The sequence below is a fragment of the Eschrichtius robustus genome, chromosome 6 (genome assembly GCF_028021215.1).
Source record: "Eschrichtius robustus isolate mEscRob2 chromosome 6, mEscRob2.pri, whole genome shotgun sequence".
Lineage (NCBI taxonomy): Eukaryota > Metazoa > Chordata > Mammalia > Artiodactyla > Eschrichtiidae > Eschrichtius > Eschrichtius robustus.
This window is the reverse complement of record NC_090829.1, coordinates 13750608-13777564: the sequence shown is the minus strand read 5'-3', so window position 1 is coordinate 13777564 and position 26957 is coordinate 13750608. Positions and strand designations below refer to the sequence as shown.

Sequence of the window (26957 nt, the reverse complement as noted above, 5' to 3'; positions counted from 1 at the left end):
AGGCAGCCCTGCTGGAAAAATGCAGAAAGCAGAGTTGCAATCAGAAAAATGACTATGTACAAATGGCATCCTCTGACTTTCTGTCCTTGTTTCCCAGGAATATTTTGTTTTTTTCTTAATTCCTTTGCTCTATGAGAACCAACCAGGCTGGGAAATGTGGGCTGGGTCCTAATTCTTTGGCTGTTCACATCTGAGTTCTGTGGAGTTAACTGGGGAATGTCTTCCTGTGGAATTTGCCAAGGAGACATTTGACTTAAAGATGACAAGCAGATAAAATGAGGCTTTTGCTGACAAAGTAGGCAAAAATGATGTGCTAAGTTAAATTACCATTAATTTCACAAAGTGTACCAAGAGCCTGAAAATTTTGTAGAGGCTTCACTTCAACTAGTATAACTTTATCCTAAGGAAACAAGTGGAAAACTTGTGTGTTATTTATTTATTTATTTTATTATTATTTTTTTAACATCTTTATTGGAGTATAATTACTTTACAATGGTGTGTTAGCTTTATAACAAAGTGAATCAGTTATACATATACATATATCCCCATATCTCTTCCCTCTTGCATCTGCCTGCCTCCCACCCTCCCTATCCCACCCCTCTAGGTGGTCACAAAACACCGAGCTGATCTCCCTGTGCTATGCGGCTGCTTCCCACTAGCTATTTTACATTTGGTAGTGTATATATGTCCATGCCACTCTCTCACTTTGTGCCAGCTTACCCTTCCCCCTCCCCGTATCCTCAAGTCCATTCTCTAGTAGGTCTGTGTCTTTATTCCCGTCTTGCCACTAGGTTCTTCATGACCAATTTCTTTTGTTTGGTTTTAGATTCCATATATATGTGTCAGCATATGGTATTTGTTTTTCTCTTTCTGACTTACTTCACTCTGTATGACTGACTCTAGATCCATCCACCTCACTACAAATAACTCAATTTCGTTTCTTTTTATGACTGAGTAACATTCCCTTGTATATATGTGCCACATCTTTATCCATTCACCTGTCGATGGACACTTAGGTTGCTTCCATGCCCTGGCTATTGTCAATAGAGCTGCAATGAACATTGTGGTACATGACTCTTTTGGAATTATGATTTTCTCAGAGTATATGCCCACTACTGGGATTGCTGGGTTGTATGGTAGTTCTATTTTTAGTTTTTTAAGGAACCTCCATACTGTTCTCCATAGTGGCTGTATCAATTTACATTCCCACCAACAGTGCAAGAGTGTTCCCTTTTCTCCACACCCTCTCCAGCATTTATTTTTTGTAGATTTTTTGATGATGGCCATTCTGACCGAGGTGATATGAGGTGATACCTCATTGTGGTTTTGATTTGCATTTCTCTAATGATTAGTGAGTGATGTTGAGCACCTTTTCATGTGTTTGTTGGCAATCTGTATATCTTCTTTGGAGAAATGTCTATTTAGGTCTTCTGCCCATTTGGGGATTCAGTTGTTTGTTTTTATGATATTGAGTTTCATGAGCTGCTTGTAAATCTTGGAGATTTATCCTTTGTCAGTTGCTTCATTTGCAAATATTTTCTCCCATTCTGAGGGTTGTCTTTTTGTCTTGTTTTTGGTTTCCTTTGCTGTGCAAAAGCTTTTAAGTTTCATTAGGTCCCATTTGTTTATTTTTGTTTTTATTTCCATTTCTCTAGGAGGTGGGTCAAAAAGGATCTTGCTGTGATTTATGTCATAGAGTGTTCTGCCTATGTTTTCCTCTAAGAGTTTGATAGTGTCTGGCCTTACCTTCAGGTCTTTAATCCATTTTGAGTTTATTTTTGTGTATGGTGTTAGGTAGTGTTCTAATTTCATTCTTTTACATGGAGCTGTCCAGTTTTCCCAGCACCACTTACTGAAGAGGCTGTCTTTTCTCCAGTGTAAATTCTTGCCTCCTTTATCAAAGATAAGGTGACCATATGTGTGTGGGTTTATCTCTGGGCTTTCTATCCTGTTCCATTGATCTATGTTTCTGTTTTTGTGCCAGTACCATACTGTCTTGATTACTGTAGCTTTGTAGTATAGTTTGAAGTCTGGGAGCCTGATTCCTCCAGCTCCGTTTTTCTTTCTAAGATTGCTTTGGCTATTTGGGGTCTTTTGTGTTTCCATACAAATTGTGAAATTTTTTGTTCTAGTTCTGTGGAGAATGACAGTGGTAGTTTGCTAGGGATTGCATTGAATCTGTAGATTGCTTTAGGTAGTAGAGTCATTTTCACAATATTGAGTCTTCCAATCCAAGAACATGGTATATCTCTTCATCTGTTTGTATCATCTTTAATTTCTTTAATCAGTGTCTTATAATTTTCTGCATACAGGTCTGTTGTCTCCTTAGGTAGGTTTATTCCTAGATATTTTATTCTTTTTGTTGCAGTGGTAAATGGGAGTGTTTTCTTAATTTCACTTTCAGATTTTTCATCATTAGTGTATAGGAATGCAAGAGATTTCTGTGCATTAATTTTGTATCCTGCTACTTTACCACATTCATTGATTAGCTCTAGTAGTTTTCTGGTAGCATCTTTAGGATTCTCTATGTATAGTATCATGTCATCTGCAAACAGTGACAGCTTTACATCTTCTTTTCTGATTTAGATTCCTTTTATTTCTTTTTCTTCTCTGATTGCTGTGGTTAGAACTTCCAAAGCTATGTTGAATAATATTGATGAGATTGGGCAACCTTGTCTTGTTCTTGGTCTTAGTGGAAATGGTTTCAGTTTTTCACCATTGAGGATGATGTTGGCTGTGGGTTTGTCATATATGGCCTTTATTATGTTGAGGTAATTTCCCTCTATGCCTACTCTGTGGAGGGTTTTTATCATAAATGGGTGCTGAATTGTGTCAAAAGCTTTTGCTGCATCTATTGAGATGATCATATGGTGTTTCTCCTTCAGTTGTTAATATGGTGTATCACATTGATTGATTTGCATATATTGAAGAATCCTTGCATTCCTGGGATAAACCCCACTTGATCATGGTGTATGACCCTTTTAATGTGCTGTTGGATCCTGAGTTGTGTGTTTTTTAAAAATAGCCTTTAATTGGGGTTAATTTTAGATTTATGGAAAATTTATAAAGACAGTTCAGAAAATTTCCATATACTTCTCATCCATTTTCCCCTAATGTGAAGAGATTATGTATATTCCCAGGGACATTTGTCATAACTAAACAATCAACATTGGTGTATTACTATTAAGTAGACTCCAGGTTTATTTGGATTTCACCAGCTTTTCCATTAGTGTCCTCTTTCTGTCCCAGGATCCAGTCTAGGATGCCACATTGCACTTATTGTTGTCTCAATATCTTCTGGTCTGTGACAGTTTCTCAGTCTTTCCTTTTTTTTTTCCTTTTTTTATGATGTTGATAGTTTTGAGCTGTACTGGTGAAATATTTTATAGAACTTCCCTCCATTGTGTTGGTTTAATGTTTTTCTCATGATTAGACTGACGTTATGAATTTTTGGAAAGAATACCACAGAAGTGACCATCTTGGTATTCCTGTCACATCATCTCAGGGGTACATGATATAAAAGCATGCTGTGGAAGCATTGTGTACAATAGTGAGGAATTGGAAAAAAAATGCTCAAAACAGGGAATTCATTTATATATATCCATATATAAGGATATCTCATAGTCCTTATAAATTATGATGTAGGTTAATATTTTTAGACATAAAAAGCAGGTTGCAAAGCAGGAGATACAGTAAGATTTCATTTAGTAATTAAAAAATATCTTTATGTATATGTGTTTTAAAAACTCTGCACACTGCCTCACAACAACCCTACAGGGAAGACACTGTCAAACCAGAATCTGCCCTTCAGGGCCCTGAGGTCTGCCCATGACTATAATAGCAGTGTACTTTCCTCCCCAGGAGCCAGTGTCCATGGCCACATGGAGGTTGATCCTGTGACCTGGGAAGCAGAAAGACACCTCCACCAGAAGGAGTAGGTGTTTTTCAACGGTATGAGCTACATGATGGGGCTAATGATGTCTCCTAGATTTATTGCAAAGAGTAAACAAGGTAACATGTATGAAAGTATTTGACCCAAAAGGTAATTATGGATTGTGGCCATGGGAAGAGTGGGTCGTATGGGGGAGGGAATTCTGCCAAAGCAATTCCTGTTCTTCCTTTAAATCTCTTTTGTGGACACATGGACTCATTTTTTCAGAAATAACCCTCTGCATGTTGGTTGCCTGAGCCCACAGCCCAGAAGCCTTCCTTTCCACTGGTGTCAATGGGGGCTGATGGTGTCATTAGTCCAGGAGGTGGAAGTAAATTCCCGACCAGGGGGTCCTGTGGATGACCCTTCTGGGGTTTCTTTTCTGTTCTATGCTTTGCACTTTATTATACAGTTCTGAAGAACAAGGGCAATGTTTTTTCAACCTCAGTGCCTAAGACGGTGTTTGGTACAGACTAGATGCTCAAAATGTGTTTAATTAATAAAACTAGCAAGACAAGTCTTCTGTAATATTGAAGGCTCCTCATATCTTTTTCACCTTCTTTCCTCTTTCCCCTTTAGGAAGTTTAGTGTGATCTAACTGCCTCATCCTCTCTTGTCCAAACTCTTAAAACTGACCATTAGGAACTCAAAGAAATTTTCCCACCTCTGGGCCTTCATACTTGCTGTTTCCCATGCCTGGAATGCTCTTCCCCCTGGTCGCTGCATGCCAGCTCTTTCTGACCTTCAGTCCTCAGCTCATAAGCTTCTTCCCTAGAGAGGCCTTGTTGGCCATGCCTGCTTTTGACTTGGAGCTTTTGTTTATGTTGTTTTCTTGTTTGGAAAGCCTTTTGTTCTAAACTGCCTGGTCAATTTCTACAGCTTATGAAGATGAAGATAAGTGTTATCGGTCTTTTCTATGGTAGGAAAGAATCAAGGCCATCAAAAAAGTGGTCCAGAGGATGGAATGGTCCAGAGTTGTCCAGAGTCTTGAAGTAAGCATGTATGGAGAAGAATCTGATGGCACTCACTCACTAGGGGAATTTCATTATGCAGTTGTGTCAAGCCAAGCAGACCTGGATTCAAAACTCATCTCTATAATTAACTAGCTATGTAGATTTTGACAAGATACTTAATATCTCTCAGCCTCAATTTGTTATCTACACAAAATGGAGAGCTATACATATTACCTTATTGGATTGTCATGAGACTTAATTATGATTATGTTGTAAAATCATTCAGCCAAGTTTCTAGCAGATAGAATAGGCTCAAATATTATTGTCCTTTTCTCTCCCTACACACCAACGTTTCCTCTACGATAATGCAAATGTGCTCTTCAGCCAAACTATAAAATAAGGGATAATTATTTGGGGCACCATTAATGCCCCATCTCCCCCATTTTGGCCCATTTGGCATATTGAAAGGAATGATTAATAATTATCTCTTTGTGGGTATATACATTGTTTTGTTTCTTTTAGCCAGGATCTTGTTCTCAACTCTGTCTGAAGTAAAGAAAACTGGAAAGAAGCTTACTTATCCAAAGCTATTAATAGAAAATTGTCCAGGTAACTTTCTGAGGGTATATCAGTTAGAAATACTATTTGGTTGTTAGTAATAAAAAGCTGAAAATAGTGGCTTGTATCAACTACTGGTTTTATTTTTCTCATAATAAAATTGGTGACAATGTGGTTGCCTTCATGATATCAAAGACCCAGGTTCCTTTTATCTTTCCGCTTAGCCTGCCTTGGCAAATGCTTGCTTCTTTCTAGTCACATGATGGCTGATCCACCTTCAACTTCAGGTAGAAAAAAGGGAGGGCTATAGGGGTTAGGAGACAAAAGTACAGGCCAGTACCCTAAGGTATCTCCCTCCTTTTTAAGACTATCACAGAAACTGCTCTGTAACTTTCACTGACATCTCAACAGCTAGACCAGCGTTGCAAAACAGAACTATCTGCAATGATGGAAATGTTCTGTATCTGAACTGCCCAAGATGGTAGCTACTAGCTACTTGTGACTATTAGCATTTAAAATGTGGCTCATGTAACTGAGGAAATGAATTTTTAATTTTACTTAATTTTAATAAATTTGAATTTAAGCAGCTACATGTGCTAGTGGCTATCATATTTGACAGTGCAGGGCTAGACGTTTGGCACATGACTATCCCGTCTGTAAGAAAGGCTGGGACATGTGGGTTTGGGGCTGACACATGGCCACCTCCCTCAAATTGTGCTTTTCTTAATAAGGGAAAACAAACAAATAAAAACAATTACAGGCTAGGCAAATAGCTGTCACTACAACAGAGTGATAGTTGCATGCTGACACTCCTTAAACCCAAAGGAATGGAATCTTGATTGGTTCATCACAAACATGAGGAATGGTGTAGCACAGCAGACATGATGTACCCGAAAAGCAGAATCCCAGAACTGAAGTTCAATTCAAATATCTTCTTTTCACAATGAGGAAACTGAGGGGTGACTGAGAGGCCTAATTAAGAGGTAAATGGCAAATGCAAAGTATTATATATAGAATGGATAAACAACAAGTTCCTACTGTATAGCACAGGGAACTAAAGTCAATATCCTGTGATAAACCATAATGGAAAAGAATATGAAAAAGAACGTATATATATGAATCACTTTGCTGTACAGCAGAAACTAACACAACATTGTAAATCAACTAAACTTCAATAAAATAAAATTTTTAAAAAGAGGTAAATGGGATAATCTGCTCTGAAATAATAGAGAGATGATTTAGTGTTTTTTAAAGCATCACCCATGGTAAAATATAAAATCTCAGAAAGAAAATGCTCTCTGCCAATGGTTTTTAAAATGCGATGAAGAGCTAAAGAGATTTTGATGCCACCTATTGGTAGACAAAAGAATAGGGCACCCCTTCATGGCTGGCTTGTGATGTTAGAGGTGCCAGAGGTCACACAGGGTCTTCAAATAGAAGAATGACAGATAGTAGAAGATGATATCCCTACATCAGGTTGGAATGTGTGTATCAGTTCTCTCTTGACTCTTAGCATCTTAGAAGGGCTTTCTCAGAGAATTCCTCTCTGCTTTCCAGTAATACAACTCATCTCAGGCATATATAGAAACAGCAGAGGAGACGTATCAGTCAATTCTCAAAATCACATGAAACAGAAAAAAAAAAAAACACATTTTAATCTATAAATAAGTGTGCTGGGGGGGAGGGAAATGCAAGTTTCTTTTTACATCCGAAGCCTCAAAAATAAGTTCTGTTATTTACAGCAGTCCCCTCGAGTAGTTGAGGATGTAACCATCCTACAGCCCAAAAGGAAAAAAAAAAAAAAGGAAAACAGAAATTCAATTTCAAAACAAAATGCTCACCCTGACTCATTCAGGGAAGGATCCAAGGTTTTCAATACAGGGCACTGATTCTCTGCTTGTTTTTCCCCTTCATCATCTGTCACCCTTAAAAAATGGTAGCAACTGCATTGGTAAGAATCCACATTTCTTCCCGTTCGTTCCCTGGCTCCATTCCAGTATTGCACTTGTCACACTGATGGGAGGGGTGTCTTTCATATTGGCATAGGACAGTGAGCGGATGCCTCCCCTTATGTTATCAAACAGACACCCGGCAAGTGGATCTGCCCGGAGCTGGAGGCTCCTTTGCGGCTTGGGAATGCCAGTGGCGCCGTGACCCTGTAGCTTGACTTTGCATCATTTTGACCATGGCTGTAGAGCCCAGCGGCTCAGAATCCATGACGAGGAGAGTTGGAAGGAGGTAAGTGATACAGATCAGGGGGTTCTGAGGTCACAGTTGTTAAAGGGAGTCTGGCTGGTGAGCAACTTGCTGTGGGGGCAGCGTCTGCTACCCGAGTTCATGAGCTGGTTATAGATCTTCTTTTGTAGATATGGGCTGTTGGTTCCATGGGAGAGGTGGGAGGAAATTCTGCTTTCTGTGCCTGGCAAGAGCATCTTTGAATTTACCTTCAGTGTCATACCTTGAGGAAAAAATCCCAAGTTTCTGGCATAAGGCTGCACGTGTGTTCTGCACACTGGCTTGCAGGTGACTGTTTGTTTCTAATTAGGGAGTGGAAGCCTGCTGGCAGAGGAAACCATATTTGACACAAGTTGTGGTGCTGTCTTCAGTTTGTGTGTCTGTGTCTTTAACACAGGGAGCTAACGATGGTTGTATTGGACTCTCCCTGTGGTTCTGACTCCATTATCTGCTCTGTGGTTCCTAGTTATATCATTTTAATTGTGCTTTCAGAGCCTGCTTCCATCAACACTCCTGTCCTCCCATTAACTAACTATGTTCCCTGGTCTGGGTATTCTGATGACCCAAACCCTGGGCTTTTTGTAGAGATAATAAAACCTATGTTGGCAGTTGTTGGTGGTCAATAGAGTAGCTTACAGATTGTCTGGAAATAGTACATGATCAGCACACCTTAATTCTTTTTCTCTCACCCATAAAATAAGAGGCTTGCGTTCAATAAGCTCTAAGGCATTTTTGAAAATTTAATAAATGTTTATTGACTACCTGCTAAGTGACATTGCAATAGCATAAGGGTTAAAATCACAAGACAACAAAACAGACTACCACCTGCCTTCATGGGACCTACATTTCAGAGGACACAATCAACATGCAAAGAAATACACGATCACTTTCCTTTTTCTTCTCTTCATCTTTGCAAGTTCAATCCAGCTCAAACTTCAAGTTCATCTCCAAGGCTACTTCTTAATTAAACTGGAAAGGAACATTCTCTGACTTAATATGTCCATATTCAGTAAACATATGCTAACATTGCCTGCCCAGCATCTATCTCCTCTTTTCTTGTAGGAAGACACTGAATTTCCTTTGGGGGAACATCCTGTGTCTCATGCTCAGTTGCTCTGGATCAGGTGGGGCTCCACTTGGGCTCCAGAAGTGCTGCAGAGCACAGTGAACGCTCCCAAACTCTGTGGAAGGCCTGGAGCATTAGGGGAATCCTGTATCCTAAGGCCAAAATGATTGGCTTGTGCTTAACCACGTGACCCAAATTTATCCAATCAAAGTGAATCAAAGGAGCTTCACTGCCTAAGCTGCCTAAGATTCTTTCTAGGGTCCACATTTCATGTTATCCTACTTCAGAAGGTCTTGAGAGGAAAGCTGGGGGAAGAAAAGTGTTAGTATTTTTTTTTCTTTATGAAGACTCTGCCTCTCAAAGATCTTCCTAATTGCCTCTACAGAACCATTAGTGGTGTACCTGTTCCTCATCCTATTACTTCTTCTCTGGCCTTTGAAATTGAGAACTCTGGTTGGAGAAAAGCCCTTGGCTGATAACCTCTTTACATGAAGAGAGGTCTTGTTAGATGTGCCTTAAGAAGATGGGGAGGAAGACCCGCCTATGTCCCTGTCTCCCTGTCCACACTGTAGGTAATATCCTCCATGTCATTCCAATGTCAGAGACTGCCTTTTCTGAACCTTATGGATTCTGAAGTCCAATTTGTGGTCTGACAAATGTGTGGTTCTATGCTGAGAGAATGCAGCTGTCTAGTTTATCTACTGTTGCAGAAACAATCAGGAGCAATTCACAGTATACACCTACAGCGCTCATTTGTTTGAATTCGACTTTTAATAAGTTTGGAAGAGTAAAGTCACACTTCCTTTCTAAAGTGCTTCATAACATGGGGCCGTGGTTACTCCTTACATAAGACAGTGTGTTTGTATTTATTTTTAAACATTGGTGCTCCCCAAGCATTTCTTTATCTTACATTTATTTGTGAAGTGGAGGTATTCGGGAAGACATTATGGGATGAAAAAAGCCACAATGTCCATTCATTTATTCATGCACTTATTTACTAAAAAATAATTACCAGGCTCCTTATGCCAGGCTCTCTTGTAGACACAGAGGATGAAGAGATGAGCAATCTCGTCACCGTTTTTGGTGGCAGTTGAGCATAGATCCAATAAGTTTCCTGAAATGTGTGCAAAAAGTAGCATCACTCCCACCCCTTTCCAGATATTCTCGCTTTCCCCTGAAGAGGAGGTCCCCAGGTGACGTATCCCCAGGAGCCTGGGGCGAGCGACCGGGTCGGGCGGGGAGCCTGGGCTGCGGCCGCCGCCGGCGGGACCCCGCATCCGGGACTCACCCCTGTCTAGGACCCCCTCCCGGCGGGGCGGGGCGGCGCGCTCCGCTCCCCGCCGCCTCCTCCGCCGGGGCCCCCAGGGGGCGCTCGCGCCCAGACCTCGGAACCGGCAGCGCGCGGGCGGCGGGGCGCGCGGGTTTCGTCAGAAGGTGGAGGCTCTCGGCGGAGCCGCGGTCCCCAGCTGCCCGGTCGCGCCCCGTTTCCTCCCTCCCGCTCCGCCCCTCTCTCCGGCGCCCCCACTTCTCTCCCCGAGTGACTGAGAGACGAACGGCCCCGCCCTCGCCACCCGGCATGGAGTCCGGGTCCCCGCGCAGCCCTCACTCCCCGCTCGGCGTCTCTTCCCTCCACGGTCACTGAGCTGCCCCGGAGCCCGAGCGGAGGGCGGCACGACCCCCTAGGCCGACCGCGGCCCCGCCCACGGCCGCACCGCCGCTGCGCTCTGGTTGGACCCCGACGGCCGAAGCCCAGTCCGCCCTCGGGTCCCCGCGCCAGGTAAGTTGGTCCGGACCCTGCACCGCGTACCCGGGCTGCGGCCAAAGACCAACTTTTGAGGTGCAGGGGCTCGCTCCGACCCGGCGCTGCTGTTTAGGAAGAGCTGCGCGCAGCGTCTTAGTCCAGGGGAACTTTGGTCCCTCCTCTCGCCCCTGCCCTCCGCCCGGCTAGCTCGGCCTGGCGGGGATGGAGAGGGGGCCGACCTGCCAGTCCTGAGCTGAATGGGGAGGGGGAGGCGCAGAGTCCCGGCCGGGGTCGCAGCATCCCTCCTCCTGGCGGCGGGGAAGCGAGGAGGGAAGGGGGGTGCTGTGCGGGGTCCCGGGGCTGGACCGCCGCGGTGAGACTCAACCTCTCAGCCTCCTAACCTCCCCTCCTCCCTCTCCCCCCCCCACCCCCCACATAGGTTCCAATACTATTTAACTGCATCTCGGGCTCTCTAGCTTAAAACTCATCCATAGGCTCGCAGGTTCCTTGATTCAGCCAAGTCCCTCTGCGCTCCTTCCTCTATTAGATAAAGTACCACGGGGAGGGGACGGGGATGGGACTGGAGGGACCCCTGAATCGCTGGCCACAGCCGACTAAAGTGGTCAGGACCCCGCTATCACAGATGCCCAAGGACCCTTAGGGTGGAATTGAGGGGGACAGTTAGGAGGTGGTCCTTGCGGAGTCAAGTGAGTATTGACCACCGTCGGGTGGGGAGCAAGCTGAGCCCTGAGAGGTACTGTTAGGAAGATCCGTTTATCCTTCGCCTTGAAGGACGTGGGTGGGCTTTAAGGCTCCGGTCCCCCCTGCCCCCCACTGCAGGTCCCACCGCGCCTCCGGCGGCCTTGCAATCCTGGCTTCCAGTCCCAGAACTTGCCAGGCTCTGGGAAGAATCCTGGCTGCAGAGATGGTCCCTGGGGGCTCGAGCTTAAGAAGTGCTGCCCCTGGGGTTCCGGAGGTGGAGGGAGGAAGGGTGAACGGAGTAGTGGGGTGGGGTAGGGAGATTTTGAGAGAGAAACACCCTGCATCCCCACCCCCTGCCCCCTGCAACTGACCCACTGATGCCATAGGATTTCAGTGCCTTTGGGAGGAGCTGCCTCTGCTTCTTTACTCCTGTGTTCAAAACTATGCAAAACCAACTCTTCATCCTCTGGCTGCTTTGCCAGGAGTTTTAAAGCACTGCTGTGGTTATTCTTGGCTCACTTGGTTTTAGGTTCCCTAAACAGCAGTTTTGAGCTGTCCAAGTATTTAAAAGTGCTCTCCTTAAACTGATACTAAACGCTACTCTTTTGGAAAGCTGCTTTCACTTCAGAGGAGATATTCTTTTTTCCCCATTCCTTCCTTCTACTGCCCTCTTAACAATCCCTGTTCTCAAAGACGTTTGTGTTTTTATTTTTTGCTTTATGTCAAAACGCACTCCCCCCTCCCCCAATAAACTTTCCTAGTACACAGGTGTTTCAAATCCATGCCAATGTTTTGTAGTTAGTATACACTGGTTAAGCTGCATAGCAATCCCCCCAAAAGCCAGAGACAAGCAACAACTTCACTTACTTCATTTGATGCCCTTCAAGTTTGGGAAGGTCCCATTTTTATTACCCAGCAGATAAGACAGAGCTCTGGATGGCTGTGGCTGTGATTAGATAACTTCTGATGTTTTCATTTCCCTTACTGAGCTCCTGCTTCTAGGTTAAATTCATTTTATTGCCGGTCCATTTTTAAAGAAAGACTGACAAAGTCACTCTAATAGATCAGGGGTCTGAGCTCAGAGTAGGTCATAAGTACTCACATGTAGGGAGGTGGATAAAAATAGAAGGAGGGTTGGCGAGTACAGCCAGGACACCTGTGTTAATCCTGTATACTAATAAAGGCCAGAATCTTCTCATTTATCTCTGGTGGGAAGTTCTGATGGTTTCACAGGATCAAACTCAAACCACATCAAAACTAGGTGATTTCCCCTGAGTGTTACATGAAAGGAAGTATCCCTCCATAGTAGGAGTGGCTGTTGAATCCTGGGTTGTTTTTAATGGTTCAATGAGAGAGCTTGCCTATGATAGAACCAAAGGTCTCCAAACGTGTTACCGTGTGAAAATGCTCATGGACATCAAACCTATACCATTCCTGTGAGTGCTCATCCCAGCATAATTTATTGGGAGCAGTGACCTTCCCAGCATGAGACAAGCACTTTGCTACAGCTTCTGAATATTTCTTTAAAAATAGTTGCTCTGAGATTTGTGAGTTGTTTTTTTAATTGTACTTAAAAGACTTCTGTTTATCTTCAGGTCTCTGGTAGCAGCATGGCATTTTGCTTGAATCCATGGTTTGTCTTAAGGAGACCCTGCTTTTGATTAAAAAGTGCCTTGTACTACAGGGTTTCTTGATCTGCACGTGGACTTCTGATTTTAAAATACTGCATTTCAGTAAGTAGGGAGCAAAGATGTTATCTGTTTCCAGAGAAATTTTATGTAGTTTTCCAAAAAATAGAGGCTTTGATTCTTCCCATCATCAGATGATTTGAGTCCACCATCATGACTGAAAACCTTTAGATTATACTAACCAGAAGGAATAATCACAGAGGGAAAAAATGGGTTAATGGTGGAATCTTTATTCTCATCTGCATTTGAATCTTTTGGAACCCAGCTGAATGTATTTATATAGTTTGTACCATGCATTTATCTGTCTTCTCGTTACAAAATTTCTGAAATATAATAAAGGCCTGGACCTTTATTGCCACCTTTATTCACATAAAGAAAGGATTTTTCCATGGAGGTAAACACGTTGGAGATGAGTAGTTAGTATTGTGTATAATCAACGTCCCACACTGTCAGAGGGGTCTCAACCCAGAACAAAGAAGGAGAAGAGGACTCTGATGGTACCAGACCCATTGATTGGGAGAAAGTCTCTATACCAGTTGGGAAAGTCACTTCATTAATCTTTGTAGTTTTTCATCAGAGATGTGACCAGAGGATCTGTATTTCATGCATTTTGAAGAAGAAAGGGGCTGAATTTGTTCTCTATATTTACTTTTTTTGGTCATGTTAATATTTAAAAAAACAAACAAACAAAAGCCCCTTTGGATCCCTGCAGTAACTCAAAGTCATATTTCCTTGGCAACAGGAGCTAGTACACTGGAATCACAAAATATCAAGCCAGAAAATTTTAAATGCACTTAAAATAAAATGTCAAATGGTTCAAGACCATCCTATAGTGCATTAGAACTGATCTGCCAGCATATGATAATAAAGTTCCCTTTAACTTTGCCTTTCTCTTGATTGAATGTAGATGGTAAAGACAGATTACAGAACTTTAATTAGTTTTAGGATGTCCTAAAAATTCTAGAATGGTTTTTCTTTTGAGGGAAGCATGTTATTAAAATTAAGGGGGTTGGAGTGACACATCCTTTCTTTGAGTGAGGTGTTCTTGTGGAGGTTGGTGATAAGTCCAAAATCAAGCTCAATCAATGAGTCAGGCAAGATGTGCTGTCTTTTCTATGCTATTTGAAATGGACAATATAGAGTAGAACCTCAATCAGCATTAAATTCAGCCAGTCTGCTAAAACTTGTGACTGCAGAGTAAAAACATAGTAATGCCTACGTATACTTTCAGTCTTTTCTGTACTAGAAATTTCATTTATGTGGGAGCTTTCTGTTTAGTCTATGAATTACTAAATATTCAATATATATGACATATAGTATATATTTTCCCTAAGTTAGCAAATGCTGGGAAGTCCTTTCTTTGGCTGCTGTATTCTTGGGAAAGCATCTTGAGAACCACTAGCTTTTAACTCAGTAAACATTGAAGGCCTGAAGACAAGTCTTGGAAAGTGGAAGGTGATAAGGATGACTTATTTGGGAAGGTTTATCCTTGTCCTATGATTTTGGTGCACTCCTAGGTGTGGGGGAACCCATCTAAGCTGGCCTGTGGTGGGCTTATCTCTAAACTGTGAACAACAATTTTATCACTTTGACTCTTAGACGCTCAGAACCACAGCCCTCCTGATTACTCCTGTCACTAAGAAACTCAGGTTCCCTGGAGATAATTACTGTGGTGGCACCATGGGCACTGATGATCTTGACTGAGTTGGGGATGATGGTGGGGAGGGGAGCTCCTACCTTCCCTGGGAGGAGCAGGCTTGAGTCTTATTATTTTGCTTTCTCGGAGCCAGTGCAATATTTACCCGATAGATGTGATTAAATTTGTACAAAGTCATTGTCTGCAGCCATCCCTGTTAATGTGCATGTTTTGTGAAGAAGAATTTCTCATGCACAGTCCTAGCTTTCTATTTTAAATGTCACAATTGAGTCAATAAAGTAAACAGATGTTATGTGTATCCAGTTAAGGAATCCACAGGGGAATTCCTTTATTCTGTCTTAAATTAAAGGTCCATTCAAAAAGCACAAACTTTCTAAAATGTTTCTTTTCCATCTCTGGCTCAGAATATCATATTGATAACTTTCTTCTGACTTTGAAAACTAGAACTGCTTCTCCTTGGAAACATCAGGAGAGAAATACAGTATTTCAGGTTAATTCTGAAGCAACCTTATTAGGTTTAAGGTGTACTGACTAAAAGACATTCCTTATGCAGGAGATCCTAAACCTCTGTAGGGCACTTAAAGGAGGAACGAAATCAGGCTGGCGGGTGCCCAAGGCAAGTGCAGCCCCTCGCGCCCCCTCCCCGAACTGGGTAGGGAGGCAGGAAGGGCTGTGAGTTGGCGTTAGAGCGGACTGCCGCTAGAGGGCGCCGGAGCACCAGCGGAGCCCTCGTGCAGCTCCCAGGCCAGACCTCCAGGCTTGTAGATGGGATTGGCAGAACCCCAAGGAGGTGCCCAGAGAGGAGGGGTTGGTTACCGAGCGCCTCTGACTCAAATTGCCTTGCTTCAGAGAGGGGACAGAGATCCGCCTTCAGCATCGGATGGGGCACTTCCAACCTGGTCGGGTGGCCCCGTGGCTGGACACCTGACATGCTGTCTGCAGTCTCACAGCCCTTTGTTTCTCCGGAGGCAGGACTCTGGACCCAGAAATACCTGGCTTGAATCTTGGGCTTGAAGTTTGAAAGGTGAAGGCCTGTGTGAGTGTTGGCCTCTGGAAGATGAGGCTTGTGGTGGTGAATGGGGGAAGTGTAAAAGTGGTATTTTGGTGGGCAGGCTGTGCTCATCCCTGTGCCCTTTCTCTCAAGAGTTCTACCTAAACTTCCTTCTTCCCTTTCCATTTGAGCCTCTTCCTCCTGGCCTCACACCCCTCCCCTCAGCAGAAGGGCCTCACTTATTCATTTGTTGAGCAATCACTGATCACAGTCTTTATGCCCAAAGCTGAATTAGGCACTGGGATCAATCAATGTGGAGTTCCCATGTTTCGAAGTTGCAGCTTGAGGGGCAGATGGAGAATATGAGAGAGAGATGAACAAACCATGTGGGCTGAGAGATACAGAGATACTGTCTCAGAGACCCTGGGAAATGGTCTCTCAAGTTCTTTACACTCATGTTTTTTCATCTCCCTGTATTTCAAGGAATCGGGTCTATGGAGGGAGGAAAAAGGGGAGGGGTCTCACTCAGCATGTACTTTGGTTTATATGTATATTTAACTGTGCTATTAGAGGTTCTCAAGTCAAATCAACTTGTACTACTTCCCTCTATGTGTTAATTTCATCAATATCATAAGATAAATGCCTATATAATTGACTTAATTCCATTTTAATGGGAAAATGATTTTTAAAGGAAACATAATAGAAATATAACAACAAAACCCTTACCTCTAAAGGTTGGGTCTGGAAGAACTTAAATCGAGAGTCTGTTTTTAAAATATTGAAAGATGTAGTCAATACAGATATCAACAAAAATGAAAAATAATAAGGGCAGCAGAATGGTTAAAAGAAATGCTTTATCTTTATCATTAAAGTGGCAGGAAAGTGCTTAATTTATTTGTAGGCACTGGGGACAGAGGATGCCTAATTTTATGTCTTTGTTATATTTGTGCAGTTGTTTCAACAAGTAACTTAAAGACAAAGTGGAAAAACAAGGAGGTTTGTGCCTGAGATGGCCACTCTGGGCCAGGTGAGTTAAGTTTACCTGGCCAGGTAGATCGCAGAGCTCCTGAGAAGCCAGTGTTGTAATTCTTCTGCTGGGTACCCCCTTAGGTTCTGTGACTTGATTGTGAATCATGTTGGGGGAAAGGCCTGAACAGAGGAAAAGGGTGGAAACAGTTGATCTGGGGAGGAGCTAACAACATTCATCACAGCTCATGGCCTGATTGAATTTTAAAGAGACAGGAAAACAGATACTTCCTATGGAATCAGAGAATGTGAGGGCTGAACAATCCCATAAAATTAGGAACACCCCTTCCCATTTTCCGGATGAGGAAACAGAGGCCCAGCAAGCTGAAATCCCTCACCCAAGCTGCACCCATCTCTAGTCCCCACTACGTGCTTTACAAGAGCAGGACTCTTCCTGTCTTGTTCACTGCTGAACCCCAAACAGGGCCAGGCATCTGGCAGCTGCTCCAAAAATTTTGGTTGACTCCATGAAAAATGCTATTTCTTTCTTTCTCACTCTTATTCGGGATTGTGCCAATAAACCACTAGGCTGCAATATAATTTGATAAAGGTAAGTATTTATTGAGTTTTGTTATGATAAGGGCTTAGCCTTTGAAGGTAAACAGACTAGGTTTACATCCTGGTTCTGCCACTCAATAGCTGTTTGGCTTTGGGAAAATTACTGAAACTCTCTGAGTTTTATTTCCTTGTTTGTAAAAATGGGGGTAAAACTGTATAAGGCAGAGACCTTCAAGATGGTGGAGGAGTAAGACGTGGAGATCACTGTCCTCCCCCCAAATACATCAGAAATACATCTACATGTGGAACAACTCCTACAGAACACCTACTGAGCACTGGCAGAAGACCTCAGACTTCCCAAAAGGCAAGAAACTCCCCACGTACTTGGGTAGGACAAAAGAAAAAAGAAAAAAACAGAGACAAAAGAATAGGGACAGGACCCTCACCTCTGGGAGGGAGCTGTGAAGGAGGAAAAGTTGCCACACACTAGGAAACCCCTTCACTAGTGGAGACGGGGGGGTGGACGGGGGGGAAGCTTCGGAGACACGGAGGAGAGTGCAGCAACAGGGGTGCAGAGGGCAAAGTGGAGAGATTCCCACACAGAGGATCAGTGCCGACCAGCACTCACCAGCCCGAGGCTTGTTTGCCCACCCACTGGAGTGGGTGGGGGCTGTGAGCTGGGGCTCTGGCTTCGGAGGTCAGATCCCAGGGAGAAGACTGGGGTTGGCTGCATGAACACAGCCTGAAGGGGGCTACTGCACCACAGCTAAACAGGAGGGAGTCTGCGAAAAAGCCTGGAATGGCCTAAGAGGCAAGAGACCATTGTTTTGGGGTGTAGGAGGAGAAGGGATTCAGAGCACTGCCTAAACGAGCTCCAGAGATGGGTGTGAGCCGCGGCTATCAGCACAGACACCAGAGACGGGCATGAAATGCTAAGGCTGCTGCTGCAGCCGCCAAGAAGCCTGTTGTTAAGCACAGGTCACTATCCCCTCCCAGGAGCCTATGCAGCCCACCACTGCCAGGGTCCCGTGATCCAGGGACAACTTCCCCGGGAGAACACACGGCATGCCTCAGGCTGTTGCAACGTCATGCTGGCCTCTGCCACTGAAGACTCGCCTCGCATTCCGTACACCTCTGTACCCCCTGCCTGAGTGAGCCAGAGCCCCCTAATCAGCTGCTTCTTTAACCCCGTCCTGTCTGAACAAAGAAGAGATGCCCTCAGGTGACCTACACGCAGAGGCAAGGCCAAATCCAAAGCTGAACCCTAGGAGCTGTGTGAACAAAGAAGAGAAAGGGAAATTTCTCCCAGCAGCCTCAGGAGCAGTGGATTAAATCTCCACAATCAACTTGATGTACCCTGCCTCTGTGGAATACCTGAATAGACAATGAATCATCCCAAAATTGAGGCAGTGGACTTTGGGAGCAACTGTAGACTTGGGGTTTACTTTCTGCATCTAATTTGTTTCTGGTTCTGTGTTTATCTTAGTTTAGTATTTAGAGTTTATTATCATTGGTAGATTTGTTTATTGATTTGATTATTCTCTTCCTTTTTTTATATATATAGATATATATTTTTTCCTTTTTCACTTTTTGTGAGTCTGTATGTGTATGCTTCTTTGTGTGATTTTGTCTGTATAGCTTTGCTTTCACCATTTGTCCTATGGTTCAGTCTGTCCTTTTTTTTGTTTGTTTTTAGTATAGTTTTTAGCGCTTGTTATCATTGGTGGATTTGTTTTTTGGTTTGGTTGCTCTCTTCTTTCTTTCTTTCTTTTTTATTACTTTTTAATTCTTTTTTACTTTTAATAATTATTTTTTATTTTAATAATTTTATTTTATTCTTTCTTTTTTTTCCCTTCCTTTTTTTTTTTTTATCATTGAGGCCTTTATTTGAACAATTAAAAAGAACTGTTTTCATTTGAGGGAAGCCGTTGTAGGGGTAAAGAAGCAGAATTCAAGAAGAATTTCAAGAAGGCTTTAACATCTGGAATCAGATGTCATGATTTCAGAAAGGTTAATACTCCCAAGTCGACCCTTGTTATCAATTGTCCAGTCTCAACATTACCTTTTGTCTTCTTGGTCCTTTATCCATTTTAAAGCAGCACCTAGGCACTTCTGTTTGTACTCAGGGAAGGAATGTAGCTATGGGGCGGGGTGGGGGCGTGGGGCGTGCTGGCCTTTGAGTTTTAAGGATAAAAACTAATGAATTAATAGACAAAAGGCTGGGGAGGGAGCATCAAAACGATTACAGCTTCCCCTCCTCCTTCCACAGTCTCTCGACAGCCTCAAACAAGAATCCCCAAGGCCGAGAGGGGTCCTGAGTGTCCAGATGAGAGGAGCCTGGGAGGGTCCCAGAGGAGAGCACTCTCCCTGCCGAGTGAAGAGTCAGCACATCCCAGGTGGGGTGGATTTCCCAGAGCCAGCAGCTCCAAGCTTCAGTTCCGGGGCAGACCGCTGGGCATTAGCGGGACTCAGAGGGAGCAGCTTCCTGGAGCACCAAGCAGCGGAATGAGTCCCACTCATCCTTGGGAATGAGACCCAAGGACGGAGGCAGAAAAGAGCAATCCTAACTCAAAAGAGTCGTGGGATGGGAAAAAGGCAGTCTCCAGGGGAACCTGCTTGGCCTAATCCAAAAGGTGCAGGTGGGGAATTGATATCTCAAGTGATCGAGGGTCCAGATGACATTGAAGAGAAATGAGCTTCATCTCAATATCTTGGCTTTATGCAAATATTAGGGGAAAAGAGGGGAAGATACTGAATTGACCAAGACAAAATTTTTGCCAGCCTGGTAAAATGATGCCTCGGAATAGAAATTGAATTGTAGTAATTCTCCAATTTCTTTTTTTTTTTTTTTCGTTGATTTTTTTTAAACATCTTTATTGGAGTATAATTGCTTTACAATGGTGTGTTAGTTTCTGCTTTATAACAAAGTGAATCAGTTATACATATACATATATTCCCATACCTCTTCCCTCTTGTGTCTCCCTCCCTCCCACCCTCCCTATCCCACCCCTCTAAGTGGTCACAAAGCACGGAGCTGATCTTCCTGTGCTATGCGGCTGCTTCCCACTAGCTATCTATTTTACATTTGGTAGTGTATATATGTCCATGCCACTCTCTCACCCTGTCACATCTTACCCCTCCCCCTCCCCATATCCTCAAGTCCATTCTCTAGTAGGTCTGTGTCTTTACTCCCGTCTTGCCACTAGGTTCTTCATGACCTTTTTTTTTTTTCCCCTTAGATTCCATATATATGTGTTAGCATACTGTATTTGTTTCTCTCTTTCTGACTTACTTCACTCTGTATGACAGACTCTAACTCCATCCATCTCACTACAAACACCTCCATTTCGTTTCTTTTTATGGCTGGGTAATATTCCATTGTATATATGTGCCACATCTTCTTTATCCATTCATCCAATGATGGACACTTAGGTTGCTTCCATGTCCTGGCTATTGTAAATAGAGCTGCTATGAACATTTTAGTATATGACTCTTTTTGAATTATGGTTTTCTCAGGATATATGCCCAGTAGTGGGATTGCTGGGTTGTATGGTAGTTCTATTTTTAGTTTTTTAAGGAACTGTTCTCCATAGTGGCTGTATCAATTTACATTCCCACCAACAGTGCAGGAGTGTTCCCTTTTCTCCACACCCTCTCCAACATTTATTGTTTCTAGATTTTTTGATGATGGCCATTCTGACCGGTGTGAGATGATATCTCATTGTAGTTTTGATTTGCATTTCTCTAATGATTAATGATGTTGAGCATTCTTTCATGTGTCTGTTGGCAATCTGTATATCTTCTTTGGAGAAATGTCTATTTAGGTCTTCTGCCCATTTTGGATTGGGTTGTTTGTTTTTTTGTTATTGAGCTGCAGGAGTTGCTTGTAAATCTTGGAGATTAATCCTTTGTCAGTTGCTTCATTTGCAAATATTTTCTCCCATTCTGAGGGTTGTCTTTTGGTCTTGTTTATGGTTTCCTTTGCTGTGCAAAAGCTTTTAAGTTTCATTAGGTACTTTTTGTTTATTTGTGTTTTTATTTCCATTTCTCTAGGAGTTGGGTCAAAAAGGATCTTGCTATGATTTATGTCATAGAGTGTTCTGTCTGTTTTCCTCTAAGAGTTTGATAGTGTCTGGCCTTACATTTAGGTCGTTAATCCATTTTGAGTTTATTTTTGTGTATGGGGTTAGGGAGTGTTCTAAGTTCATACTTTTACATGTACCAGTCCAGTTTTCCCAGCACCACTTATTGAAGAGGCTGTCTTTTCTCCACTGTATATGCTTGCCTCCTTTATCAAAGATAAGGTGACCATATGTGTGTGGGTTTATCTCTGGGCTTTCTATCCTGTCTATCCATTGATCTATGTTTCTGTTTTTGTGCCAGTACCAAACTGTCTTGATTACTGTAGCTTTGTAATATAGTCTGAAGTCAGGGAGCCTGATTCCTCCAGCTCCATTTTTCATTCTCAAGATTGCTTTGGCTATTTGGGGTCTTTTTTGTTTCCATACAAATTGTGAATTTTTTTGTTCTAATTCTGTGAAAAATGCCAGTGGTATTTTGCTAGGGATTGCATTGAATCTGTAGATTGCTTTGGGTAGTAGAGTCATTTTCACAATATTAATTCTTCCAATCCAAGAACATGGTATATCTCTCCATCTATTTGTATCATCGTTAATTTCTTTCATCAGTGTCTTATAATTTTCTGCATACAGGTCTTTTGTCTCCTTAGGTAGGTTTATTCCTAGATATTTTATTCTTTTTGTTGCAATGGTAAACGGGAGTGTTTTCTTAATTTCACTTTCAGATTTTTCGTCATTAGTGTATAGAAATGCAAGAGATTTCTGTGCATTTATTTTGTATCCTGCTACTTTACCAAATTCATTGATTAGCTCTAGGAGTTTTCTGGTAGCATCTTTAGGAATCTCTATGTATAGTATCATGTCATCTGCAAATAGTGACAGCTTTACTTCTTCTTTTCCGATTTGGATTCCTTTTATTTCTTTGTCTTCTCTGATTGCTGTGGCTAACACTTCCAAAACTATGTTGAATAATAGTGGTGAGAGTGGGCAACCTTGTCTTGTTCCTGATCTTAGTGGAAATGGTTTCAGTTTTTCACCATTGAGGACAATGTTGGCTGTGGGTTTGTCATATATGGCCTTTATTATGTTGAGGAAAGTTCCCTCTATGCCTACTTTCTGCAGGGCTTTTATCATAAATGGGTGTTGAATTTTGTCGAAAGCTTTCTCTGCATCTATAGAGATGATCATATGGTTTTTCTCCTTCAATTTGTTAATATGGTGTATCACATTGATTGATTTGCGTATATTGAAGAATCCTTGCATTCCTGGGATAAACCCCACTTGATCATGGTGTATGATCCTTTTAATGTGCTGTTGGATTCTGTTTGCTAGTATTTTGTTGAGGATTTTTGCATCTATGTTCATCAGTGATATTGGCCTGTAGTTTTCTTTCTTTGTGACATCTTTGTCTGGTTTTGGTATCAGGGTGATGGTGGCCTCGTAGAATGAGTTTGGGTGTGTTCCTCCCTCTGCAATATTTTGGAAGAGTTTGAGAAGGATAGGTGTTAGCTCATCTCTAAATGTTTGATAGAATTCACCTGTGAAGTCATCTGGTCCTGGGCTTTTGTTTGTTGGAAGGTTTTTAATCACAGTTTCAATTTCAGTGCTTGTGATTGGTCTGTTCATATTTTCTATTTCTTCCTGGTTCAGTCTCGGCAGTTTGTGCATTTCTAAGAATCTGTCCATTTCTTCCAGGTTGTCCATTTTATTGGCATAGAGTTGCTTGTAGTAATCTCTCATGATCTTTTGTATTTCTGCAGTGTCAGTGGTTACTTCTCCTTTTTCATTTCTAATTCTATTGATCTGAGTCTTCTCCCTTTTTCTGTTGATGAGTCTGGCTAATGGTTTATCAATTTTGTTTATCTTCTCAAAGAACCAGCTTTTAGTTTCATTGATTTTTGCTATTGTTTCCTTCATTTCTTTTTCATTTATTTCTGACCTGATCTTTATAATTTCTTTCCTTCTGCTGGCTTTGGGGTTTTTTTGTTCTTCTTTCTCTAATTGCTTCAGGTGCAAGATTAGGTTGTTTATTCGAGATGTTTCCTGTTTCTTGAGGTAGGCTTGTATTGCTATAAACTTCCCTCTTGGCACTGCTTTTGCTGCGTCCCATAGGTTTTGGGTCGTCGTATCTCCATTGTCATTTGTTTCTAGGTATTTTTTGATTTCCCCTTTGATTTCTTCAGTAATCACTTCGTTATTAAGTAGTGTATTGTGTAGCCTCCATGTGTTTGTATTTTTTACAGATCTTTTCCTGTAATTGATATCTAGTCTCATAGCGTTGTGGTCGGAAAAGATACTTGATACGATTTCAATTTTCTTAAATTTACCAAGGCTTGATTTATGACCCAAGATATGATCTATCCTGGAGAATGTTCCATGAGCACTTGAGAAAAATGTGTATTCTGTTGTTTTTGGGTGGAATGTCCTATAACTATCAATTAAGTCCATCTTGTTTAATGTATCATTTAAAGCTTGTGTTTCCTTATTTATTTTCATTTTGGATGATCTGTCCATTGGTGAAAGTGGGGTGTTAAAGTCCCCTACTATGATTGTGTTGCTGTCGATTTCCCCTTTTATGGCTGTTAGTATTTGCCTTATGTATTGAGGTGCTCCTATGTTGGGTGCATAAATATTTACAATTGTTATAGCTTCCTCTTGGATCGATCCCTTGATCATTATATAGTGCCCTTCTTTGTCTCTTGTAATAGTCTTTATTTTAAAGTCTATTTTGTCTGATATGAGAATTGCTACTCCAGCTTTCTTTTGATTTCCATTTGCATGGAATATCTTTTTCCATCTCCTCACTTTCAGTCTGTATGTGTCTCTAGGTCTGAAGTGGGTCTCTTGTAGACAGCATATATATGGGTCTTGTTTTTGTATCCATTCAGCCAGCCTGTGTCTTTTGGTGGGAGCATTTAATCCATTTACATTCAAGGTTATTATCGATATGTATGTTCCTATTCCCATTTTCTTAAATGTTTTGGGTTTGTTATTGTAGGTGTTTTCCTTCTCTTGTGTTTCTTGCCTAGAGAAGTTCCTTTAGCATTTGTTGTAAAGCTGGTTTGGTGGTGCTGAACTCTCTCAGCTTTTGCTTGTCTGTAAAGGTTTTAATTTCTCCATCGAATCTGAATGAGATCCTTGCTGGGTAGAGTAATCTTGGTTGTAGGTTTTTCTCCTTCATCACTTTAAGTATATCCTGCCACTCCCTTCTGGCTTGCAGAGTTTCTGCTGAAAGATCAGATGTTAACCTTATGGGGATTCCCTTGTGTGTTATTTGTTTTTTTTCCCTTGCTGCCTTTAATATGTTTTCCTTATATTTAATTTTTGACAGTTTGATTAATATGTGTCTTGGCGTGTTTCTCCTTGGGTTTATCCTGTATGGGACTCTCTGTGCTTCCAGGACTTGATTAACTATTTCCTTTCCCATATTAGGGAAGTTTTCAACTATAATCTCTTCAAATATTTTCTCAGTCCTTTTATTTTTCTCTTCTTCTTCTGGGACCCCTATAATTCGAATGTTGGTGCGTTTAATGTTGTCCCAGAGGTCTCTGAGACTGTCCTCAGTTCTTTTCATTCTTTTTTCTTTATCCTGCTCTGTACTAGTTATTTCCACCATTTTATCTTCCAGGTCACTTATCCGTTCTTCTGCCTCAGTTATTCTGCTATTGATCCCATCTAGAGTATGTTTAATTTCATTTATTGTGTTTTTCATCATTGCTTGGTTTCTCTTTAGTTCTTCTACGTCCTTGTTAAATGTTTCCTGCATTTTGTCTATTCTATTTCCAAGATTTTGGATCATCCTTACTATCATTATTCTGAATTCTTTTTCAGGTAGACTACCTATTTCCTCTTCATTTGTTAAGTCTAGTATGCTTTGACCCTGCTCCTTCATCTGCTGTGTGTTTTTCTGTCGTCTCATTTTGCTTATCTTACTGTGTTTGGGGTCTCCTTTTCACAGACTGCAGGTTTGTAGTTCCCGTTGTTTTTGGTATCTGTCCCCAGTGGCTAAGGTTGGTTCAGTGGGTTGTGTAGGCTTCCTGGTGTAGGGAACTAGTGCCTGAGCTCTGGTGGATGAGGCTGGATCTTGTCTTTCTGGTGGGCACATCCACGTCTGGTGGTGTATTTTGGGGTGTCTGTGGCCTTATTATGATTTTAGGCAGCCTCTCTGCTAATGGATGGGGCTGTGTTCCTGTCTTGCTAGTTGTTTGGCATAGGGTGTTCAGCACTGTAGCTTGCTGGTCATTGAGTGATGCTGGGTCTTGATGTTGAGATGGAGATCTCTGAGAGATTTTTACCGTTTGGTATTACGTGGAGCTGGGAGGTCTCTTGTGGACCAGTGTCCTGAAGTTGGCTCTCCCACCTCAGAGGCACGGCCCTGATTCCTGGCTGGAGCACCAAGAGCCTTTCGTCCACACGGCTCAGAGTAAAAGGGAGAAAAAATAGAAAGAAAGAAAGAAAGAAAGAAAGAAAGAAAGAAAGAAAGAAAGAAAGAGAGAAAGAGGCTATAATATAGTGAAGCAAAATAAAGCTATTGTAAAGCAAAGCTATACAGACAAAATCTCACCCAGAAGCATATACATATACACTCACAAAAAAAAAAAAGGAACAGGGGAAAAATTAATATATCCTGCTCCCAAAGTCCACCTCCTGAATTTGGGATGATTCGTTGTCTATTCAGGTATTCAACAGATGCAGGCACATCAAGTTGTTTGTGGAGTTTTAATCCGCTACTTCTGAGGCTGCTGGGAGAGATTTCCCCTTCTCTTCCCTGTTCGCACAGCTCCTGGGGTTCAGCTTTGGATTTGGACCCGCCTCTGCGTGTAGGTCGCCTGAGGGCGTCTATTCCCCGCCCAGACAGAACGGGGTCAAAGTAGCCGCTGCTTCGGGGGCGGTGGCTCACTCAGGCCGCGGGGAGGGAGGGGTACGGAGGAGGTGGGGCGAGCCTGCGGCAGCAGAGGCCGGCGTGACGTTGCACCAGCCTGAGGCGCGCAGTGCGTTCTCTCGGGGAATTTGTCCGGGGATCACGGGACCCTGGCAGTGGCGGGCTGCACCGGCTCCCGGGAGGGGCGGTGTGGAGAGTGACCTGTGCTCACACACAGGCTTTTTGGAGGCGGCAGCAGCAGCCCCAGCGTCTCACGCCCGTCTCTGGGGTCCGCGCTGATCGCCGCGGCTCGCGCCTTTCTCTGGAGTTCATTTAGGCGGCGCTCTGAATCCCCTCTCCTTGCGCGCAGCGAAACAAAGAGGCAAGAAAAAGCCTCTTGCCTCTTCGGCAGCTGCAGACCTTTTCCCGGTCTCCCTCCCAGTCAGCTGTGGTGCGCCAACCCCTTCAGGCTGTGTTCACGCCGCCAGCCCCAGTCCTCTCCCTGCGATCCGACGGAAGCCGAGCCTCAGCTCCCAGCCCCGCCCACCCCGGCGGGTGAGCAGACAAGCCTCTCGGGCTGGTGAGCGCTGCTCGGCGCAGAGCCTCTGTGCGGGAGTCTCTCCGCTTTTTCCTCTGCGCCCCTGTTGCTGTGGGATCCGCGCTGTTAGCTGCGGCTCGCGCCCATCTCTGAAGTTCGTTTAGGGGGCGCTCTGAATCCCCTCTCCTCGCGCACCAGGAAACAAAGAGGGAAGAAAAAGTCTCTTGCCTCCTCGGCAGCTGCAGACTTTTTCTCGGACTCCCTCCCGGCTAGCTGTGGTGCGCTAACCCCTTCAGGCTGTGTTCACGCCGCCAATCCCAGTCCTCTCCCTGCGATCCGACCGAAGCCCGAGCCTCAGCTCCCAGCCCCCGCCCGCCCCGGCGGGGGAGCAGACAAGCCTCTCGGGCTGGTGAGTGCTGGTTGGCACCGCTCC

The 26957-nt window shown here is 43.1% G+C and overlaps 1 protein-coding gene across 2 annotated transcripts in view; it reads left to right on the top strand.

The window, feature by feature from the left end:
• Positions 1-10155: 10155 nt before the first annotated feature.
• CPNE4 (copine 4) overlaps positions 10156-26957 on the top strand; it is a 578612-nt gene continuing 561810 nt past the window's right edge. For both annotated transcript variants that reach the window (XM_068547309.1, XM_068547306.1), the window contains exon 1: positions 10156-10520. The gene's annotated coding sequence lies outside the window, so the exon portion shown is untranslated. The remainder of the gene's footprint in view (positions 10521-26957) is intronic.